Raw genomic sequence first — 6,000 nt, forward strand, 5'->3', positions numbered from 1 at the left:
CTGGCCAAGAGGAATCTATTAGTTTCAAATATCTGCCTTAATCCTTAGAAGACATTTACCTATTTTTCTGTTTTGGAGCACATCATTGGAAAACAGGAAATAAAGAGGAGGCGATTGAAATGTGGAGCTATAGAAGCATGTTGAAAATTATGTGGACTGGTGAGGTAAGGAATGGGGAAGCGAACATATGGAAAACACTGACAAGAAGAAAGATCAGGATGATAACACATGTGTTAGGACTTCAGAGAATAACTTACACGTTACTGAAGGGGTATCTCCTGTGCAGCCATTGTGCTACTGTGTCATGAATCAGTACTGAGAATTTCACGCACCAGCTGTCAAATGTGTTGAATATTTATCACGACTTGTGATGGTGAATGAGGTAACGTAATACCAAGACGGCGCGTAATGACATAGAAATTTTAAGCACTTGATAATGAGATAACGTAGTCTCGAAACATGTCTTGATAAATATTTCACGCGTTTAAAAACTGGTGAGTAAAATTCTCAGAACTGGTACTAGATGGAGCCGCAGAGGCTAAAAACTTCGGGGCAATACATGCAGCAAATAACTGAGGACGTAAGTTTTAAGTGCTGCTATGAGATGAAGAGTCTCCACCAGAACATAATTCGTAGTGGCTCTCAACCAGTAAACTAGCCACTAAGAAAACTGATTTTTTAATATAAAAAAACATTTCTGCCTGCTGCTGTACCTCCTCCTACGTATTTCTTGCATCTTCCTTCTGCATGTACTCTACTTCCGCAACAGTAAATTCGTTCAGCTCTTCAGAGATCTCTTGCTCTCGTTCAGTATGCAGCCATCCAGTACATCATCACCGAATGGGGTGGCGCAGTGGTTACCATTCGGGTGGATGACGGTTCGGATCCGCATCCAGCCATCCAATCTTTGGTTATCCGTTATTTCCACGACTCGCTTATTGCAAATGCCGGGATGGTTCCTTTGAATAGGACACGGCCAGTTTCCTTCCCCATCCTTTCACCACTCCAGGCGTGTGCCCCGTCTCTAATGACCTCGATGTCAACGAAACCTTATGTACACGCATCAAAAAGTGTTTTGTATCACCTCGTTTCCGTGAGTTCCAGAACTTGTACAGAAAATTGGAATAGGAATCAACATTCCGCCCTTTTCATTGCTCATGAAAACCACACATTGCATGTTGAACCATCATATAGCAAGACCTTCAGAGGTGGTGGTCCAGATTGCTGTACACGCCGGTACCTCTGATACCCAGTAGCACGCCTTCTTGCATTGATGCATGCCTGTATTCGTCGTGGCATACTATCCACAAGTTCATCAAGGCACTGTTGGTCCAGATTGTTCCACTCCTCCACAGCGATTCGGCGTAGATCTCTCAGAGTGTTTTGTTCATAACGTCGTCCATAAACAGCTCTTTTCAATCTATCCCAGGCATGTTCGATAGGGTTCATGTCTCGAGTACATGCTGGTCAGTCTATTCGAGCGATGTCGTTATCCTGAAGAAAGTCATTCACAAGATGTGCACGATGGGGGCGCGAATCGTCGTCCATGAAGACGAATGCCTCGCCAATATGCTGCCGATATGGTTGCACCACTCGTCGGAAGATGGCATTCACGTATGGTACAGCCGTTACGGCGCCTTCCATGACCACCAGCGGCTTACGTCGGCCACACATAATGCCACACCAAAACAGCAGGGAACCTCCTCCTTGCTGCATTCGCTGAACAGTGTGTCTAAGGCGTTCAGCCTGACCGGGATGCCTTCAAACACGTCTCCGACGATTTTCTGCTTGAAGGCCTAGGCGACCCTCCTCGGTGAAGAGAATGTGATGGCAATCCTGAGCGGTCCATTAGGCATGTTGGGCCCATCTGTACCGCGCTGCAAAGACTGGCCTCGCCATGGACGTCTGGAGTGAAGCTGCCTATTGCGCACAGTTTGAGTCGTAATACGACGTCCTGTGGCAGCACGAAGAGCATTATTCAACATGGTGGCGTTGTTGTCAGGGTTCTGCCGAGCCGTAATCCGTAGGTAGCGGTCATCCATTGCAGTAGTAGCCCTCGGGCGGCCTGAGCATGTCGTCGACAGTTCCTGTCTCTCTGTATCTTCTCCATGTCCGAACAAAATCGCTTTGGTTCACTCAGAGACGCCTGGACACTTCCCTTGTTGAGAGCCCTTCCTGGCACAAAGTAACAACGCGGACGCGATCGAACCGCGGTATTGACCGACTGGGCGTGGTTGAACAACAAACATCACGAGCCGTGTACCTCCTTCCTGGTGGAATGACTGGAACTGATCGTCTCTCGGGCCCACTCCGTCTAATAGCCGCTGCTCATGCACGGATCTTTGCATCCTTGGACGGGTTTAGTGACATCTTTGAACAGTCAAAGGGACTGTGTCTGTAATAAAATATCCAGTCAACGTTTATCTGCAGGAGTTTTGGGAACCGGGGTGATGCTAAATTTTTTTTTACGTATGTACTAATCTTCGTTTCCTTCTTCCTTTCAGCACATCCGTCTACTATGCTCGTACCTAGCAAAGTTTTCTAATGTTTATGTGCATATTAATGCGAATAGCTGCCACATAATCCTGCAAACGTTTGGCTAGTACTGCCGCATTATCAGCGACCGACATCATTCTTATTTTCTGTCCGTAGCAAACAGCTATCAAACTGAGATAGCCCTTTACTTCCCTCAGTGCGTCTCAAATTTACAAATTAGAGCCGGCCGCTGTGGCCGAGCGGTTCTACGCGCTTCAGTCCGGAACCGCGCTGCTGCTACGGTCTCAGGTTAGAATCCTGCCTCGGGCATGGGTGTGTGTGATGTCATTAGGTTAGTTAGGTTTAAGTAGTTCTAAGTCTAGGGGACTGATGACCTCAGATGTTAAGTCCCATAGTGCTTAGAGGCATTTGAAAATTACAAATTAGACATCAGTGGTGACAATGAGCGAAGCTGCCTTACACCTCTCAGTATTTTGGTCTCTTGTAACATTTCGTCAGCATGCTTCACATTAAAGGTGTGGATAGCCCTTTTATGCCTGTACTTGGTACTTTGCTGCCTCAAAATGGAAAACATTTTATTGCATTCCACATTATCAAAACTCTTCTACATTTCTAGAAATACAATGTCTGTTTCCTTGTTTTTCCTATCCGCATAGTTAACATCGCTTTTCTAATGTCCCCCGACTCTCCTAAAACCAAACTGGTCCTTCCCTAAACAACTTAAAATTTTATCTCGTTTCTGCGGTAACGTTCTCTTTGGAATATTTTTGATTTATACCATACTACGCTCAATGTGTGGTAATTTTCCTTTCTTTCCGCTCTTACTCTAGGTAGTTGCTCGCGAGTATACAGGGTGATTCAAAAGTTTGCGCATAGACTTAAGGAGCTGAAGGATGTGTCGAAATGTAACTACTTTGGAACAAACTCTATGGTCTCGGAAGTAGCCCTGAGCCAGGGAAAACTATGGAATGTCACTAACAACGAGGACAATCAATGCATACACGCCATATGTTCAGCAAATATTATGTACTGTTTCAGTGCACGTCATCTCGTTCAAGTAGAAGTGGATGGCACACTTTTCTATGCAAATACACGACGTCCTAATGTCACATATCGCAGGCCTTGGATCGGAAGCTGAGGTCCAGTTACATGGCCACCTCGCTCCCCTGACCTGACCGTTTTGATATTTTTCGATGGGGTACATCAAAAATCTCGTGTACATAAGGCTAGTTCACTCCAGGATACTTGCAGCCTCTTGATGAGTTTCGTCCGATATGTGGTGTACTTGGTACGGTATGGTACAATCTTCTCCGAAGACTGAAAGTGATGGTCGCCATTTTGAACATCTTCTATAATGCAAAAAACTGTTGGGCGAACAATGCACTAACTTCGCTGAACTTAGTCCGATTGTGCTTTGAGTGTCCTTAATGTCCCTGATATTGCAGAGCCTTCGCTGGCTCGTGATTATTTTCTGTGAGTCTTTAATAAAAAGTTGTCGCATTTTGACTCATCTACCACTTCCTTCAATTTGTTGGCAATCTTTTCAATCACCTCGTACATTCGCTACCTTTTCGATTAGTTTGTCCATGACAGAGTATAGTGAAACACGTATGTAACGTAGCAGCGATGGTGAGGCACGTTAAAATCTTTGACCAGAGAGCCTATAATCGTAGTTAGTCTGCGCTTGACCGCGCTAGTGTTGCGAGCAGTTCGCTAGTAGTCGTCATGTAGAGCAGTACGCGAGTTGCAGTAGGCCAGTGCAGTCTGTCGATAGCAATAGCTCAGTTCAGTTGCGTCCAGCAGTACGCTAGTAGTCGTCATGCAGAGCAGTCGGTCAGTAGTAGCAGCCCAGTGCGGTTGTGTGATGTAGTCTGTCGGCAATACTGGTTAAGATGCTGAATGAGGTATATTGTTAATTAAGGTAATCATCAGATAATGTAAAGTTTATTTATTGTAATTAATTTCCAACAAGTGCCCCAATAATAATTTTGATTTCAAAGCAATTTTTACAAAAAAAAAAATTATTTAATTGAACTAACGATTTCGTTCCACTTCCCTTAAAGAAAAGTTCCAGTTAAATTTCAAAAAAAAATAAAAAATATTATTTGCAATGCAGTTCCTCCAAGCCGTGCGCAACAATAAGAGCAGAAATTTGACAAGCAGTTTCAATGAGGTAAGAAATTAATTCTGATTTTTGCACAAGGGCCAAAGACCGATATTTCGGTTTAATTGAGTTATCATTATCACTGAGATTTTCTTATCACTGAATGGACTTTAATTTTTTTTGTGAAGAACTTATATTTGAGTCAGATTGCGATTCTCTCTTTTATTGTCATTAAATTTAATTGCTAGGGAGGTTACGTTTGGCTCCCATTCATTTATTATTTCTGTCTTTAAAATTTCAGTGGAGAGGTTACACTTAGCGCAATGTCCATTAGCATTCTTAAATAATATTGTCTTTTAAAATTTTTGTGGGGAGGTTACACTTGGCGACACCCATTCCAGGATCGAATTTCGTTGAGAGTATTTTGAAAAACAGTCAGATATCTGCTCTTATTTGCTTAAATATAAATAGGATTTGGCGCAACGCTTTTATTAACTTGTGACTTTCTCTCTACAGGTCAACGGCAATTCGTTGCTCTGTTGTATTTGTGTTGCTTTTGCATTGTGCTTATTTATTTTGTGAAAAATTTTGACTATTGTAAAAATGCCGCCAAAGACTGTGAATAGTGTATCGCGAGGTATTATGAATGAAATTACCGACTCAAACAACTTTACCGATAGGACATGTGACACGCAGTGTAATGATGACAATCCTGCGTTCACTAACAATCAGTGCATTACAACCACTAATGATGACTTTTATCTTAATGATGAACAAACGAACTCAATTGTCTCCTCTGTTAATTTGACAATTGATGACGCGGGAGGCCCTATTGTAATGAGCGATACCCAGCTTAACACACCCGGTTTGGAAAATTCAAGTAACATACAGACAAACGTTTCGAATGAAAATGGTCAGTGTAGTGAAAGTACGACGGATTTATTTAATTCCGAAATAGAGACTGACAGTGTATGTTCAACTGGCAAACCTTTTTGTAAATCTCAGAATAACCAAATGGTTACAGAAAACGAGACAATTCCAGATCCACCACTAAACAGCACAGAGAATATAAACGCTAATTTTGACTTGGTACGAATTATGATAAGTTTGCTACAACAGCAAAGTGAGAAAATAGACAACTATTTCAAACAATTTAATGAAAAACTTGATGAGCAGAACAAACGACTGGAAGAAGAAAACAAACAATTTAGAGAACGGAACAAACAATTTTCTGAAAGTATTAAACAGCCGAGAGAAAAACACGATAACCTTAATGAACAGAACAAACAAGCTAGCGAACAGATTACAGGTGTTACCATGCAATGCCAGGACATTAAAGAACAATTACGTGTGAATACTAAGACTTGTGCTAATAACAGTAATGAAAAAGTTGGCACTGT

This window comes from Schistocerca americana, chromosome 1 (genome assembly GCF_021461395.2).
Source record: "Schistocerca americana isolate TAMUIC-IGC-003095 chromosome 1, iqSchAmer2.1, whole genome shotgun sequence".
NCBI classification, from domain to species: Eukaryota; Metazoa; Arthropoda; class Insecta; order Orthoptera; family Acrididae; genus Schistocerca; species Schistocerca americana.